This window comes from Ursus maritimus, unplaced genomic scaffold (genome assembly GCF_017311325.1).
Source record: "Ursus maritimus isolate PB19 unplaced genomic scaffold, ASM1731132v1 scaffold_25, whole genome shotgun sequence".
Classification (NCBI taxonomy): domain Eukaryota; kingdom Metazoa; phylum Chordata; class Mammalia; order Carnivora; family Ursidae; genus Ursus; species Ursus maritimus.
Window position 1 is genome coordinate 10366051 of NW_024425008.1, and position 18048 is coordinate 10384098.

The 18048-nt window shown below is 54.0% G+C and overlaps 1 protein-coding gene across 7 annotated transcripts in view; it reads left to right on the plus strand.

Moving 5' to 3' along the window:
* ITPK1 (inositol-tetrakisphosphate 1-kinase) overlaps positions 1-18048 on the plus strand; it is a 168991-nt gene that overhangs the window by 77321 nt on the left and 73622 nt on the right. The window lies entirely within an intron of this gene.

The window sequence follows — 18048 nt, forward strand, 5'->3', positions numbered from 1 at the left end:
CCCCCCCCCCCCCGCCCCCGTTCCCCTCTGGCTTCTAGATACACGATTTCCATAGCACTTTCGTCTGCGGCCCTGACATGGGCCTGCTTGGTGTTTGCTGGCAGGTGACACATGAGGGCAGTGGGCCCACCGTCCTCTCAGCTCAGCTCAGCTCACCAGCCACCTCCTCTGAGTTGACGTCCTGACCCCCACTGGAATCATCGCGCACCTTCCTTTGAGCCCCCACTGTATTCTTTTCGGTCATTCTGGAAGAGCCCCATCCTCTGTTGCCTCATTGCCCTGATGGTGGCTGCGTCTGTGCCTGCCTGGGCTTAGGTACACCGTGAGTTTTCGTGTGTTGAGTGAATGACCGTGCAGCGGTGTGACCAGGGTCCCAGAGACCCTCCGCAGCTGGCTGGTGGTGTTTGCTTCGGAGGGGATGGTGAGCAGGGGAGAGCAAGGCCCTGTCCTGGGAGAGAGCGGCCAGCCACAGACATTTGCCATGTCCCCACCTCATACGGGTTCCAGGTCTCGGGAGTACCCAGGTCACTGGGGATGCGTCCTGCCCTCTCATGGGGGTGGTGTAGCAGACAGATCATCCCAACCCAGGACAGTTGGAGCTGTGGTAGAGCCCACCTCCTAGTTCCTTTCCTGGTGGAAGGTTCTGGAAAACCACACAAGTGAGTAAAAGCATAACTAGGTAGAGGGACTAGAGTCACCTTCTGAGGAGGCCTGTGGGATCCCAGAGGGAAGAAGAGTTATCTGCGTCAAGAGCAAGGAACTCAGGAGCCTCTTTGCATTCCAGTAAACCCAGTGGCTTTCTTTGCCCTTGGTTGATGTGGGTTTTCCTGTGCCTTCCTCTTCTGCAGAGAGGGAGGGGTGGTTGCCATGGGAACCACTGGTTGCTGAAGGCCCCTGTATGCTGAGGGGGAAGCTAGTTCCTAAATCAGTCAGCTCCTGGGGGCCTGCTTGGGTGGGATGCCGAGAGAGGGCACCTGGGAGGAAGGTGCTGGGTCAGGGGTTAGGAGGGACCTACCAGGAAAATACTAGACTGCTTTAGGGGCTCACACTTTGGTATCAGAGCCCATACTTTTCTCCCTGTTCTTGGCTTTGGGGAAAGGCTCGGCCAGCACTCCCTCCCTGACCCCATGGCGGGAATCTGACCTATTATATGCACCCACCCCATCCTTGGTCCTGGCCACTCAGTCACTGTATATTCCTGCCTTCCCCCACCCGCCCATTATTGCCCTGGCTCTAGACATTTCTGTTTACCCTTGTGCTCTGCCTGGGAGCCCTCTTGTGCCCTGGACTTACCCTGCTACACACACACCGGGCTCTTCTCTCCTCTCACAAACCCCCTCAGGCTCCTGAGGCCCAGGGAACAGCCTCCCACTTCTTGTCTGACCTGACCCCAGTGCTCCATACTCAGGAGCGGGTTCTGACATGGCCTCTTCCTTTACAGAGCTTACCCTCTTTCCCAGCAGGAGGGACTCCCCCTGCCCTTGGCTCCCTAATCCCTCACACATCCTACAGTCCTGCCCTGGCCACCCTGGTTGGTGGTCCCTGGTTACCTGTTTTCTCTCCTTGCCCTCGCGGCCCTGGTTCTTGTGTCTGGACCCAGCATGGGGCCTGGCCCAGGGAAAGTACTGAGGGACATGGGAAGGGGCAGAGTGAGTCCGCGGCTGACACCATAGATAAAGGCCCGGGAAGATGGGAAGAAGTAACCACATGGGGCGAGGTAACCCTGCCAGTTGATGCAATGGCTGTTGCTTTGAGCCTCGTGAGGCGCACCTGTGCTGATGTACGATTAGTGTAAACTTGACATCACTCACACCAGGAAACCTTCCTTGACGTGTCCCCCCAGCTTTTAGGCTTGGTTCAGATGACCCAGGAGTCCTCCTCTTACCTGTAGGACTGTAGTAATACAAGCCTTGGGGCAGAATGTGTGGCACAAGTCTGCATTTGCTGGTTTAATTTGTAGACCCTGGAAAAGCCCATGCCCGGTTTCGCCCCACCGCCCTGCTCTCGGAAGCCATACCTTTCACGTGACCCGAGGGCCTTTTCACATCTCTGCTTTCACTCTGAGTTTCTTCTGGGCATCTCTGTGTCTTAGCCTCCTACATGGCTCCTGAGCAGCCTTTGCCACAGTGAGAGGACACCCATCAAGCCTTTTGCAGAAGGCCCAGGCTCACCCTGCAGACAAGGACATGAGATGTCCTGGCTGTTGTCGCTTGTTGACCTGAGCTTAAAAGCTGAGCTTACGAGCAGCTGCTCAGAGCCACAGGGTGCGTCACCATCTGTAGGATGCGGTCTCCCTCCATGAGCCCTTGCAGCCCGCCCAGGTCATCATGTGCTGCTCCAGGACATCGTGAAGCAGAAGATAGTCAAGGGCATCAGGCTGCCCCCTCGCTGCTGGTATGTGCGTGCTTCCTGGGGATTTCCTCGCATTGGCAGAGCCAGGGTTGGTCACATGCAATTTCTAGGATCTCCTGTGGTGATTCAGTCAAGTTTCTAAATTTCTGTGACCTGGCATTATTCTCTAGAATTTTCCCAAGTGAGTTTGGGATCCCCCTGTGTCTCTCTCCAGCACACAGGAGTGGTTCTTTTTTTTTTTTTTTTTTTAAGATTTTATTTATTTATTTGACAGAGAGAGAGACAGCGAGAGAGGGAACACCAGCAGGGGGATTGGGAGAGGAAGAAGCAGGCTCCCAGCAGAGGAGCCTGATGTGGGGCTCAATCCCAGGACTCTGGGATCATGACCTGAGCCTAAGGCAGACGCTTAATGACTGAGCCACCTAGGCACCCCCACACGAGTGTTTTTAAGTACCCACGAAGTCCTCTGTTAAAGACACCTGTTTAAGTTGACCCAAGCCAGTACCTTTCCAAGCAATTTTGAGTCCTAGACTTCTCTTTTTCATGGAATGCGTTTAAGTTTTTTAAAAAGCTCTTTCATTAATATTACATCAAATGCCAGTTTGGAAACTGCCTCAAGGAATGGCCTTTTTGGACTGGAAATAAGTGAATATAGAAAGAGTACTGCTTTGGGACTTAAAATATAATCTATGCGGGCTTTGTAGAAGTTTGACTCAGAGTTTTCCTGCCTTATTGTTAAAGGGGTGCACAGAGAGTGTGTATTTTTGGCTCGGAGAATGCTTAGCCGTTCGTGGCCTGAGCTGCCCGTTGCCATTCTGGGAGGAACGTGGAGATAAAGGGTACACTGAGATGTGTTTTCCGTTGTCAGCAGAAAAAAACAGCCCGGGCTGTGAGCCAGGGTCGGGTGGGGAAGAAGGGAGCCCAATGGTTTGGGACGTGAAGTGGGGTTCTCAGCTAGGGGTGGGCAGCTGTTCTCATGCCAGGAGCTCTTGGAGCCAGACCTGGAGGCCTCGGTGGGGTCCGGGGCCCTCATGTTAAAGAATGGGCCCACAGGTTACAGACCAGGGACTCTGTGAAGCATCCTAGAGTTCGAAGGTCTTACCTGTAAGCCTCTTGTTATGTGGGGACCATAAAAATGACAGTAACCGAGTGCCAAGTATTAGTGCTTATATGTCCTAGGCAGGGTGTTGATCCCTCACGAGTGTTAATTTCCAGAGTGGTCTCTCCAAAGGGAGCCGAGAGCACAGCTCCCTGCCCAGCGCCCTCCGGTGGCTTCCCCCCACCCTGAGAACACATTCCCAACTCCTGATCTGGCCCTTGGAGGCTCTGCACAAGCTGCCCCCTGTCCTTGTCCCCCTCGCCCTGAGACCCACTCAGCGCAGCCTCCGCTCCACACTGGCTTTCCCGGTTCCTGGGAACTCCCTTCCCGTGGATCTTTCCTGGGCTCTTCTCGTTCCGGTCTCTGCTTGGATGGTGCTTCCTTAGGGAGCCTTGCGTTATTTCCCTCGGCTGCTGTAATGCATTTCCACAGCCGGGGGCCCACACAGCAAATGAACTGTCCCACAGTTCTGGAGGCAGAAGTCGAGACCAGGTGTGGGTGGAGTTGGTTCCTTCTGAGGCCACGAGGGAGAATGCGTTCCACGCCCCGCCCCCCAAGTGTCTGGTTTTGCTGGCCGTCTTTGGTAGGCGCGTCACCGTGATCTCCAGCTTCATCCTCTCGTGACATTTTCTTTGAGTGCATGTCCGTGTCCGCATTTCCCCTTTTGTAAGGACACAGTCATAGTGGATGAGGGGCCCCTCCCTGCCCCATTACACCCTCATCTTAACTAATTGCATTTGTGATGACCCCGTGCCAAATAAGGTCACGTTCTGAGATACTGGGCAATAGGACTTCACTGGAACATTCTTGGGGAACACGACTGAACCCTTAACAGGCCTTCTCTGACTAGGATCCCCGCCCTTCCCATCATGCTCTTTATGTTGCTTTAATTGATGTAATGCTTGATGGCACCTAGAGTTATTTTATGTATTTCTGTGTGTTTATTGTCCATCTCCCCCCCACTAGAGTATGAGATCCTGAGAACGGGGACTTGGCCATCTTGTCTACCTATGTCTTCAGTGCTTGGGCCGTGCCAGGCACAGAGTATTCACTTAGCAGGAATGAATAAATGTACGAGTGCATGGGCGAATGAGTGAATGCATGGATGAAAACACAGCCCTGTGAAGCAGGTACTCTTGTCCCCATTTCCCACCCACACAAACCGAGGTTTCAAGAAAACAAGAACCGAATAAAGGACGGTCTTTTATGTATGATTCGTGAACTGGTAGTGGTTTCTGTTTTATTTAAATCCGAAAGAGCAGAAGCGTGGATGGCTATTACTGAGTTCTTGATGTTTTGAGAGTTTGTCAGATGGGACGCATCTCACCTCATTTTATTTTTGCATTTTCCCGTCATTTCTGCTGAATGCAGATACTCACCCTGGTAGCCTGCGGGGTGCTCTTCTCACCTCCGTCACCACGGGTGCTGAGCACGCTGTGCATGTGTGAGGCTTTGGTGGGTCAGGAGGACGCCACATGGCATTGGGCACCAACCTCAAGTTGACCGTCGGGGACAGAGGTTGGGATCCAGGTCGGTCAGCAGCGCTCAATCTGAAATCCTCTGTAGGAAGGGCAGGGAGCACTCAGTGAGGGTGTGGGGCGCTGGCAGGGGGCTGGTGGTGGCGTTTGAATTCATCTGGCTGGGAGCTCAGATGGAGACCTCTACCTCATGGCAGCTCAGGCTTGTAGCTTTGGGGGACGGCCAGATGAAGTGAGCTGAAGCCTGTCTATGGGACTGTTGTCCCTGTGCCTTCTTTCCTTGTCCACCCTCGTGGGTCTCTGAGGGTCAGTGTCTGGTGACTCTCTCATCCTGCATTTTGCTCGGCTGTAGACACCTAGAGTCAGGGGCCCTCAAGACCCTTGTGGTCTGTTTGGGAGGACAAGAGTCAGGCCCAGACAGCCCTGTTGGCTGCCGAGGTCTGGCAGCTCCTCCTTCTGCCCCTTTGTGTTGTGCTTGGAGTCCTGGCATCTCTAGGCCAAGGTCGTGGCCTGTTGGCTTGGCTGAGAACCCAGTTGCTGTGAAGCCATCAGGCTCCTCGTACTCGGAAGCCATAGCCCTCTGCAAGGTGCATGCCCTGCGACTGGAACTGGGGGGGCTCATCTTGTCCATCCCCGTGGGCTTGTGTGTCCTTGCTTGCCCCGTCACCCAGAGGCTCCCTTGACTTTCTAACCCTGCCAGGCTCAGAGTGTCTGCAGCCACTTGGGACTTAAGTCTTTGAAGACATCTAGTGGAGCATCCCCTCCCTGAGCCCAGCACAGGCCTACTAAGCTTGGAGGCCCTGGGGGTCCAGGCCCTGGGTGGGTCAGGGTACTGAAGGAAGAATGAGGTGTGGTGGCCCTGGGGAAAAGGGTAGGTAAGAGTTTGTGGTCAGAAATCCCTTGGGCCTGCCCCCATTGGCAGTGACCTTGGACAAGTTACCTAATCTCTTTCTGTCTTATTTTTTTTTTAATGGACAATGTGGATAACATGTACTTGGAGGGGTGGTTCTGTAAGTGCTCAGCAAACATTATGTGAACGGCTGGGTGTGTGGATGGATGCTGTGAGTCTTCAGCCCGGGGATTCAATTCGGTGCATGTTTGTGGCTCCTGGCAAAGCCAGGCCCGGTGCCGGGCCATGTGGGGATCACAGTGAGGAACAGGACACAGTCCCTAACCTCGGCAAGGGTGCACAGGCCAGGATTCCTTGTGGCTTTGACACCTGCGCTGGGAGCTGGGAGAACGTTGCAGTGAACCCCTTGCTGCTCTTGACCAAACCAGGCTGGTCAGGTGGACACCACTGAGACTGAGCGGTTTCTGTGTAGGAGTTGGGGGTGGGGCTAGGAGGACAGCAGTGGAAACCATCGCCCTTTTCAGTTGGCGATCCCGTTGCTTACTGGGTGGCTAGTGTGTGTGCTCCAAGACCCGGGTAACTGGTACTGAGAGTGCATGTGCCTGGGGTTGTCCACGCTGAAGTGTCCGTGTCCTGGGCATTCGGAGCTTTAGTGACCGGAGTCTTGTTCTCCAGTTGTCTCCCTCATCGCTGTGCCTGGTTGTGTATCCCGGCGCCTCCCTGATAAGCTGTGTGAAAGGGGCGCATTGTTCACCTTCTCCGAGCCTTGGCGTCCTCATCTGTGTAATGGGCGTACTAATTGTCTGGCCTCTCAGGTGGTTGTGGGGGTAATTGCTGTGAAGTGCTTACAGCAAGGTCAGGCGCGGTAGGTGCTCCGCGTTTGTTGCTTATTGACTGAATTTAGATCCCCGTCTGACTCCGTACGTGTGCTCCTTATATGTGCTGCTCGCCTGGTGACTCTAACAGTTATATAAGCAGTATGTCTCAGTGGTGGGAGATGCGAAAGAGCACACAGTGCTCCCCGTAGAGCCCCCCGGTTCTTCTCTCCGGAGAGCGGCGCTTTGACTAGCTGCTTGTGCCCTTCCTGAGACACACTGTCACGTACAAGCAGCGTGCACGTCAGTCTTGTCTTCTCCCCTCGTGTAACACTCTGTACTCGGGGATCTGTACTTTCTTGGAGACCTTTTCTTCTCGGGACAGAACACGCTGCCCATTCTTTTTTATGGTCGTGTGGTGTTCGAGGTTCCTCGGTCCGTCCCTGCTGATGAACCTTTGTCTCCCGCTCCCCCCCCTTCCTCCTCTTCCTCCTTCCTCCTCTCCCCTTTCCCCTTCCTCTGCTTCCTCCTCCCCCTTCTCCCCTCCCATGCAGCCATGCATAGCAAATACAGTAGCAATGCCTGACCTTGCACTTCGCTTGGAATGAGTTCCTAGAATCAACCTGCTGACCAGAGAGTGTGTGACTTCCAGTTGAGACAGATACTGCCAACTTGCTTCCTGTTGAGATGATTCAAATTTGCATTCCCCCCTCCCTTGGGTTTGAGTCCCTGTTTCCCCACACCCCAGTCAACAGGGCGTATTACCAATTTCTCAGACTTTTCGCCCATCTGGTGCGCAGAACATGGTATCTTCGTGCAGTTGTACTTTGCTTTTGTCTCCTGTGTGATGTTTAGCATTTTTTCACATGTATGCACTTTGGAGCTGTTTTTGTTTACTTTTTTTTAAAGATTTTATTTATTTATTTGACAGAGAGAGACAGCCAGCGAGAGAGGGAACACAAGCAGGGGGAGTGGGAGAGGAAGAAGCAGGCTCCCAGCGGAGGAGCCTGATGTGGGACTCGATCCCAGAACGCTGGGATCACGCCCTGAGCCGAAGGCAGACGCGTAACGACTGCGCCCCTACTTTTTTTTTTTTTTTTAAAGATTTTATTTTATTTTGACAGCCACCAAGAGAGGGAGCGCAAGCAGGGGGAGTGGGAGAGAAAGCAGCAGGCTCCCAGCAGAGCAGGGAGCCTGATGCGGGGCTCGATCCCAGGACCCTGGCTGGGATCATGTCCTGAGCCAAAGGCAGATGCTTAACAATTGAGCCACCCAGGAGCCCCTTTATTTACTTTTCTGTACTCATGTCTGCACGTTTCTTTTGTTCTTTTTTATTTCCATAGTGTTGTTTCCTTCTTAGCAATTTGTTGGAGCTTATTAGATATGAGAAAACTAGACATTTGTGACCATGTTCTTCTCGGTAGGAAGATTCAGCATCAAACCACGAGTTTCCCCTAAATTGCCCGTCACTGTAACTTGCCCCCAGTCCCAGTTCTGGTTTAGAAGACGTAGAAAAAAATAAATGAGCATGACTCTCAGGAAAATTCTGAAAAAAGAATAATGAGGGGGAACTAGCTTTTCTAGGTATTAAGCCATATCATACAGCTACTGTAATTAAAATAATATGTGTGTGGGGGGGAACGAAAAGAAAGCCAAACCATTGTGGTATTGGTGCGAGACCACACAAATTACCGGAGAATCCAAAGTGGGCAAAGTAAATGTGGGGGTTAATATATGAAAATGGTGGAGGCACTGTTGAGTGTGTCAAGGGTCTGGATTCTGGATTTTTCCATCCTGCCTGTTGCCAACACAGCTTGCCACTGTCAGCTCAGTAGAGGCTCCCGAGCCAAGGGGCCTGAGGCCAGCACCCCCGCCCGGCAGGAGCAAAGGCACCCGCAGTGCAGCCCTAACACCTGCTTAACATCCTCACTTTGTCACCCTTTTCACTTGACTTGAGGTGGTTTTTGGCACAGAGGCAGTCTCTACTTCTCTACGATTCAGAATGCATTATGTTTTCTTTCTTTTTTTTTTTTTTTGATTCTTCATGCCCCCAGTTATTTTTAAAATTAACTTGTGGTTCCTCCGAGTATTTGTTTTTAAGTTTTATCATTAAATCTTTGCTCCACCTAGAATTTATTTTGGTGGAAGACAGGAGGGTGTGCATCTCCATATTTTTTTTCCCCAGATGGATACTGAATTATCCCCATGACATTTATTAATAATCCATCTTTTATCCCCTGTTTTCAAATGCCACTGTTTTCATACATGAACTCCCATATTTATCTTGCCCTTTTTGGAGCTGTGGACAAGACCACGCTGGGAACCCTGTGCCTGCTGTGACCCCAGGTGGACAGTCCTGCCTCCAGCCCTGGTGGGCAGGAGCGGCCCCGAAGACCATGTCTTAGACTGCGCTACAGCCACCCCCGCCCCCTGCTATCACCTCGAGGAAAGAGGTCTCTCTGGCCCCTCCACTTCCTAAGGAAATCAGAGGGCTTAGGAACACCTGTCCTGGAGCCACAGGGACTGGGGGGCAGAGACCTCTCCCCCACTTGCTTACTGCTTATACAGCCTCTGTCAGGTTGTGTTGTCCCCTAGAATGTTCCTCGCCTCATCTGTCAAGTGCTAACAGCCTCCCCTGCTTCCTAGGGACTCTTAGGGTTTAGATGAAATGGGTATAGGACGTGCTTAGCGTAGTGCCTGGGATATGCTAAGGGGCCTGGTGGTGGTGATTATTAGAAGCGTGACGGCCGAGAGAGGCTTAACTTAGAAGCTAGAGAAAATTCAGCCTCACGTAAGGTGGAAACTCCTAACTGCGGACATCCGTGTAGTGTGTGCGGCTCCGTTCACACAGGGAGCCCGTCCTTGCCCCCTCGTTGTGTGCAGGTGATGATTTTAGGAAGGATGGCTCTTCACCCTCACTCTGCAGGTGAGGAAGCAGGCTGAGGGAGGTGAGGGAAGTGCCCTTCCTGGGCTGGAGACTCTGCCCTGCCCTTTGCGCCCTTCTCCTGCCTCTGTGCTCGTGGGGGGCTCAGGGAGAGAATTGGCCTGCAGGGGAGCAGGGTGTGCTAAGGGCGGGAGGACTCTGGGTTTCTTCCTCTGGCGTGGGGACAGGGAATTAAGTGGGGGCACCCCCCCATCCCGACGCTCACGTGCGCGCTCTCTCTCTCTCTGTAGTCAGCCTTTGTTAACATGACCTTTGACTCTTCTTCCCATGGGTCCAGATCTGCCAGCCCTTTTCATGCTGTTTTCTTTCTTTTTCGCCAGTCTGTGGTTTGTGTCTTTCCCGCAGGACAGGACCAGGGTGGTGCCTGGCACCTAATGGGAGGATTTGGTTTCCACCGCCCCAACTCCTGCCAGCAGCTACCACTGAGAACCAGAGCGCGCTGGAAGCAGCCCATGTAACTGAGCCACACAGGGTCCAGGGACTCACTGGGCAGATTTCGGGGCTCTTCGGGGGGGGTGGGTGCTGGAGAGCAGCCGCTTCACAGTGTGGCTCCATTCAAGGTTTCTGCCTTCCTATCTGAGGGGATTGGACATTCAGTCGTCCCCCTTACAGAATAAATCCCTGTTGTCATAGTTCATCCAAATACTGAATTATAACTTAAAAAAAATCCGAACAAAAGCCCAGTCTCAACCCAGTAAGTTACCTGTAAGTTACCATTTGCTTTCATTAACTTTTGTCCCCTTTCCCCTTCCCTTCCACTCTCCTTTTGTTTGAACAAATGGGGAAAGAAAAGCTTGTGGGGCGCACAGTTTGGGCTAGGGTGTGCTGTGTTAGCAAACAGCCCCAAATCTTTGCAGCTTAAAATGGGTTTGTCGTGTCTTGTTCGTGCCACATGTCCCTGGGGGTCAGCTGGGGCCTCATTCCATACTGCTCAGCGATCCGAGGCTCCACCTTGAACGTTGGCAATCCTGTGCCAGCGTAGAGAGCGTTCGGGAGGCCCTGGCACTTGCAGGTAAACGCGTGCCAGGTGGCGAGGGTTCACCGGCTCATAGCTCATTGGCCAGAACCAGTCACGTGACCACACCGAGTCGCAAGGGAACCAGGAGGTACATCCTGCCATGTGTCCAGATGGGCTGCTATACCCGCAATAACTCCTCTATGCCCAGGATCCTCTCACATTCGGGTCTGTGTTTCCTTTCCAGCTTTGCTTACAGCAAATATGGATTCACGTGGTTGGGACACACACCCCCACGCTTGTCTCCACAAGGCCTCGTCTGCCCAGTAATCCTTTAATATCTTCTCGTGTCGATGTGCCTGTTGACCTAGCCAGGCCCCCTTTTGGGGCATGTGTTCTGTGTCCTGTGTCTTTTGTCGATGTGGCCTCAGCGAGTCTCCCTGGGCCAGGAATGATTTTTCACCTGTTGACTTTTTTTCTTAGGCCAGCATCCCGGGAGTCGGCTTACTGCAAAGGGCATGGTTGTGTTATCTTTTCAATCTACCCTTGAACCTGGCTCCCCAGCACTGGACAAGGGCCAGGGTTTTCTTAGCTCCTAAGAATTTTCTCAAGGAGCCATGCTTGCTGAGTGGGTGTGAGTTTTTTGGCTCTTTGAAACAAAGTCAGCTTGCAAATGCCCAGAACTTTGGAAGTGTAAGGTCCGTTTGTCATGACACCATTTTGTCAACTTGGCCCCTCATCTTCTGGAGGAGAAAGGTGGTTCAGTCTTTTGCCTTAACCGGATTGCTGTCTGTTATTACCCGGTAATTGGAAACCAGTTACTGAGAAATTGGGGAATCGGGTCAGGGAGTGTTGGCGACAGTCCCGGTCCCCATCCTGGCTAGGGACTCCTGCGTTGACCGGCACTGTCCTCAGCCGCAGGTGACCTCTATCTCCTAACCTCTCTGAGGGCCACTTTGAGCACCTTGGGGAGTGAGAGTTGCTCTTGACAGGGAAAAGCCTTCAGTCCCGCTGTCCCCGAGTTGTCCTTTGGAACCAGCCCTACTGAAAAGACACGGCTGGTGCTGTGTCCTCCAAGGCCAGGCTCCCTTTTGAAGTCTGATCATGAGGCAGCAGACCTGACTCTTTCTTCAGCAGACATCTGCTCCTGCATGGCTGGTGAGGCTTTAAACGTTGGCGATGTGGTAGTCCTGTCCCAGATGTCCAGATCCGTGGAGGGCGCAGAGGAACTGAGCAGCCTGGCGCCTACTCGCCTTTCATCCAGGCTGTTTTGTCTGGACCCTGGTTGAGACCAAACTTTTCATCTAGTAACTTCCATTTGAAGTCACTGCTGAAAACATCCCACTGTGCAGGAGTGAATTAGGGGAGAAGGGGATGGAAGGAAAGTGCCAGACACCCAGGACACCATTTGGTTTAGAGGTTAATTGTCTGGCTTTGGCAGGAGGGAGACCCAGGTCCCAGGCAGCTGTAACTCTGTGACCCCAGGCCCATGACTTAAGCTCTCTGTGACTCAGTGTCCTCAGCTGCACCCCATACTGTAAGCTCTTGTGAGCATAGTAAGAACTTTATAAATGTTAATCATTATTAACAACGACAGTAAATTTTACTGTGGCAGCAGACGCTGGGAGGACTGTCCTGTGAGTCAGTATAAGTGACCTCGCTTTGCGAAATTCAAATTCAGGCTTGTACTTGAGCCCTGCTTGATAGAAAGTCAGGGAACTTTCCACTGCTCAGTAATAATGTGAATCATAAGACTAGGAAAAGATAATAGCTGACATGTATGGAGTACACCATTGAGTAGAAAAAACACACCTCGTGCCTTTGTCCTTTACCATCACACTTACACACACGCAGAACACTTTGATACCAGCTGTGTGGGAGTTTTGCCCCAGACCGAGCGGTACTGTAGCCCTAGTTGCGTGTCCTGCACTGTAACCCAATTCTGACCGCCTCTGCCTGGAGATAGTGTTAGGTCCCACAGGCAAAGGGCTCAGTCCCACAAGACTGTCCCCCCCACCCTGCCCCCCGCCCTTCAGATGCCACTCTCAAGTCTAGCTTGTCACCCGTGCTCCTGACCAGCCAGGCGGCTCTCAGTCGGAGGGTCCCAGGACCCCCTTCTTGGGTTTGATTAATTTGCTAGAGCGGCTCAGAGAACTCAGGAACAATTTGCTTCCTGTTTGCTGGCTTGTTATAGAAGAATGTGATGAAGGATCCCGTTGAACATGCAGACGGAAGGGGTGCGCAGGGCAAGGTCTGTGGGACAGGATGCTGAGCTCCCTGTTCCCTCAGAGCGTGCCATTCTTCAGCACCTCCCCGAGCCCTGCACCTTTGGGATTTTTTTTATGGAATCTTCATCGTGTTGGCATGATCAAGCATTAACTCAGTTTTCTAGTCCTTCTCCCCTTGCTGGAGGACAGGAGATGGGGCTGGAAGTTCCCAACTTCTGATCGTGGCTTGGTCTTCCTGGTGACCAGCTCCCATCTGGAGGCCCACCAAGCTGTCCTCATTAGAACAGGGGACTGTGCCAGCAGCCAGGGGGTCCCACAGGCTGATTACAGCCGTGCTGTTGGCTGGGAATGGTGAAGAGTTGGTGTGAGCTGCGAGACCTCGGTGTGTTATTTAACCCCTGTGCCTGTCGTGGGTCCTGATCTCTGGTTGTTGGAAGAACTGTATGAGCTAGTGTGTGTCATGTGTTTAGAGCAGGACCTGGTCAGGCTCTGCGCTTAGCAGGGAGTCTGCTTGAGATTCTCCCTCTCCCTCTGCCCCTCCTGCCTCGTGCTCTCTCCCTCCTTCTCTCTAAAATTAAATCTTCGGGGGCGGGGGGAGGACAGGGCCTGGCTCAGGGTGAGAGTACAAGAGCTGCGCCCCAGCCATAGGACAGTGGGTCTTCTCGCCTTGAGGCTGGGGTTCTGGGAGGATGGTTCTTGCGCCTCGCTGACTCCCACGCAGCCTCCACACAGCCTGTCTGGCCGCTCAGAGAGGGGTAGGTTGTTTTCAGCAGCCCACACTTCTGCAGTCCCCGAACACCTCACGTCTTGCATCCAGAGAGGGTGAGCAGCCCCAGCATCGTTTTCCCAGGTCCCCCACCTCTGTGATGAGTCCCAGAGATGGTTTTATATTTTTTTCATATCTGCCTACTTCTCAATCCCATCAGGGAAGCACATGTGGAAGTTTGAGGAAGTCTGGAACCCTCCGTCAGGGTGTCCTCCTCCTCCCTCCGCTCCGTACACGCTCTCTCTCCTTGGCGACTGTCTTAGGGTAGGCCACCTGCTCAAGCCTACAGCCTCCAGATTTTGCCTTGACACACTCGGGATTTATTAGGTGTCACACCAATAGCACAGCTCTGGTCATGGGAGGTGCCTGGTCCTCTAGGATCCCGTTTCCAGCCTGTAGATGCAGCCCGAGAGAGGGGTGGTCCTAGGCCTCCACTCCCAGGGGCCCAGTCCGGGATCAGTGCTGTGGGACTAGTTCTTTCTGCAGAGGTGGTGGTAGCCCTTGGCCCCCCTGAGGCATTTGCAATTGACAAGTGCAAGTAGTGAATTGAATGCAGATGATTTCTGCAACCGCCCCTGCTGCCTGCATTACACCTTCCTTCCCTGTTTTCCCCTCTCCCTCCTTCTCCAGGAGGCAGTTTCTAAGCCCCTTAACAGGAAAGAATCCCCCCCCCGCCCCGCTTGTTGGAACATCCCTTCTAGTTGGTCTGCAGCGTTCACGTTGGGTCCGCTTCCACAGTGCACCGTTCCTATTACTGAGAACCCCGAGAAGGGAGCTCAGGGGCTGTCTGTGCCTGGCACCCAGGAAGTGCCCAGAGAATGCTAGTCAAATGAATGAGTGAGCAAGCAGCGGCGGGACGTTTTTTGAGTGCCCAGGGCAGTGTTAACACTGTGTCTGCGGCACATCAACCCTGTGTCACATCCATTAATGCGATGTTCAAATCCACTGAAACAGCCCAGTGAGGTGTTGGGAATAGGAACATCCTGATGTTATGGATGGGGAAACTGAGGCACAGAGCAGTTATATCACCTGCCCAGCCCAGGGCAGCTGAACTGCGATGGGGTTTCCAGGCATCTGCCATGCCCATCTTCTTCCCCCGCCCAGGGGGTAGGGGTCGTGGGGATAGAGACTAGCTCACCTGGGATACTGGGCTGGGCATGTTTGGGTTGCCTGCTGCGGAAGTCAGAGGTGACATTCCGGCCACTGGGGTTTGCAGGCCTTTGTCCCAACTCCTCCTGGCCCTCCCCCACCTCCAGTCGGCCTCCTGTGGTAGTCACTGAGGGAAACAGTGGGCCCTTGTTTCCTCCGAATCCTGAGCTCTGAGCTCTGTGCGGAACAGCCTTGGCCTCACAGGATGGCGTGACTTGGAAGCATGGCACCCACAGGCCTCCTCTGGCCACAGTGGGCGGCCCTTTCATTGAGACATCCTTGTTACTGGCTGAGGGACAGATCAGACCCCTTCCGCAAAACAGAACAAGTCCCTGGGAAAGTTCCCTTTCCTGGAGGCAGAGTGTGGTCAGAAAAACAACATGACACTTGAAAGGAGTTGCCTTTCGTCTGAGCCCCCCTTCCCACCACCCCACCCCATCTGTGAAATGAAGCCTGGCCCACCAGGGTCCCCTCCTCTGCAGTGTCCTGGGTTCTTGGGAGCCACTTGTGGGTGCCTAGACCCTGCCTGAGCCCCCCTTCTGAGTGGCAGCCCCAGAGGGCTCACCTTCTCCTTCCCAGACAGCAGGGAGAGACTGAAGTCCCCTTGAGGTCTTTGTAGGACGATAGCCCCTTCAGGGCGAATGTGGCTTATCTGGCCACTTGAGGAAAAGCCGTGCTGGAGAACCTTCTGGACCTGGTGGCAACTCCAGTCAGGTCTCAGCAAAGATGCTGCAGTGAGAGACGCCAAGCCAGGACCAGACCAGGCCTGACATGTGTCCCAAGTTGCTGTTCTTGTGGAAGGGTTTTACTGGCATAAAAATGCTTGGAAAATATACAAAGGGAGGTGGCTGGCTTCCAGAACTCAACTGTTTACCTTCAGTGGAGCGGCCGGGAACGCGGAGAGCTTATTTTCCAAACAGCCCATGCTTGTCAGGTCTGCAGGCCTGAGGCTGGTGCCAGGCCGGGACAAGTCAGGGGCATCTCCTTTCCCCAAACCCACTGGGACACATTTCTGTCCCCTCATGGTGCACAGGAGACCCGGGATCTTCTCTCTGGAGACGTGCATGCTGGTGGGGGATGGAGCTTCACCCGTGCGACCCTGTTCTCTGCCGTTTCTAGCTGCCTTGGTCTGAAAAGATTGGCCTCTTGGTGGCGGTTCCCGTCACGGTGGAGCCACGGGTTACAGCCAGAGTGGGTTTTTGTCTGTGGTATCTTTTGAGAGTTTGCTCTTCTTGGCCCAGGTTACCACTTCCCACTGGGTTAGCTCCCCTTCCTTCAAATTCTGTTTCTGGTTTTGTTTTGTTTTCCTGGGAAGTGGGTTTGAATGAGAATGTAATACCGAATCCACAGGCAGAACCAGAAGGGTCCTCGCAAGTTCTTGTGTGTGTCGAAGGGGAAACCAAGGCCCAGGGGGGTGAGGAGCCAGGCTGGTTCCCAGGCCCCGGACACCTTTCGGCCCAGCTGCAGGCTCAGCCCGCAGGTTTTGCTCTCGGGCCTCCATCCAGGCCCCAGCTGGGCCACTTCCCAACCGCAAGGCCTGGCCCGGTGACTTTTCTTCCCCGGGCTCTTGGTGTGCTGGTCTGTGACAGTGAGAATGTCACCCGCAGCTCCTGGGCTTGCTGTAGTGATACAAGTGCTGCTTCCTTTCCCCATCCAGGAGCCCTAGAAGGAATGGCCGGCTTCTCAGCGAGTCCGACTTTTGTTTTGGGTTTTATGCAGGCTAGTCACCATGGGGTGGCAAGACGCTCCTTAGGTATTATTGTGAAGTCCGTGGGATTTGTTGTTGTTGTTGTTGTTGTTGATAGGGGAAATCCCTTAACATCTTTTCTGGCAGGCAAAAAAAAAAAAAAAGATACCACCAGGAAAGAGCTGGTACTTTTGGAAGGTTTGACAAGAGAAGAGTTTAACTGAGAGAGAGAATGAGAAGGTTCCAGCTGGGTCAAAGCAGCCAGCGAGATGTGGTGCAGCCCCCACAGAGTGGCAAACTGTCGCCACCCCAGGCCCGAGGGGACGGGGGCGGGGAGGTGGTATGGGAGCCCTGGAGACAGCGGAGGTCTTGGGAGACAGGCTGCCTGCTTGATGGGGGCTGTGTCTGCTGTTAGAAATAGGGCGGGGGTGTCAGGATGGTGGGAACAGACACCGGATGTCTCGCTCCCTCTTTCTCCCATCTTCTCGGGTGCCTCCATTGACTTCTCGGTCAGAAGCCAGAGGACCGGGTGGCCAGGTGGTTGTGGCCCTAGAGGACAGCCTCCCAGGGCCCAGAGGGGCTCGGGAATGGGGGTGGGAGCACTGGATGACAAGCACGGCTTCAGATCTGCATCTGAGCGCCGCCACTTTCTCATAGTCAGGTGCTGGGTGGGGGTGGGGTGGGGTTCCGTATTCCCCACTCTCATTTGTAAAATCACTTCTCATCATGGAAAGTAAAAACTTGGTTTCTAGCATGATGCCTACCCAGAGCGAACATTCGTAGCTGTCATTGTGATTTCTTTACTAGCAGCTTTGAAACAGCCTGCAATCCTGGAGGGAGCATGGGGAAGCGCGTGGGGGTGGGGCTGGTGGCTGTCTCTGGCCTCTGCTGAGGCCACCCGGGGGGTCAGCCAGGTGCCAGGCTGGCGCCGCTGCCTCCGGGGACTGGCCTTGCAGGTGGTGGTGGCCGTGTGCCGGGTGGCAGACATCTGGCGGGTCAGGAAGCATGGTGTCGGGCCGCCGGCTGTTGGCAGGTGCTCGTGTCTTGGGGTCAGGTGATGCCGGCGGTCTGTCAGCCGGGCCACTCTGGCTCCCTTGGGATGCGATCTTCCTAACCCTGTGTTCTTGAAAAAATAGAGCCTCGAGGGGTCCAGGCCGCCCCGCACTCCCTCCCAGCGTCTGTGATAAGCCCTGATTTCAGTGTGAGGTGCGAGCTGTCGGTCTCTCAAAGCAATGCCTCTCTGGTGCGTGAAGATCACAGCTCTGCTGAGACCGTGTCGTTCCGTGCCAAGAGCCTCTGCCTAGATCTCAGTTTAGACCTGGCTGTGTGACTTCAGTCATTTGGCTTCACCTCACAGAGCCCTGGCTTCCCGACCTGAAAAACCTTGGTCTTTGAGCAGATGGCCACGTCCAGTAGCTGTTTTCTCCATACAGCGATTTCACAGTGACGCTCGCCGACCCGGTAGATGCCTAGGTTCCACCTGTGTGCCTTCTGTATCCGGGGTAGCATGGGGCTCGGGGACAGAAATACAGACACGGGGCCTGCCCTGGAGGAGTTCTAGAATCTTCGTGGGTTTGTGCCCCTTGTCCCGTTTGTATTTCCCATGAGCGCCAGCCTTCCTCCCGCCCACTTCCCAGTGCTGCAGGGACATGCAGGGGTGGGGGTGGGGGAGACAGCGGGGCAGTGGTTCAAGTGCTGAAGTTGTTCTTTCTCTCTGTGTCCCCC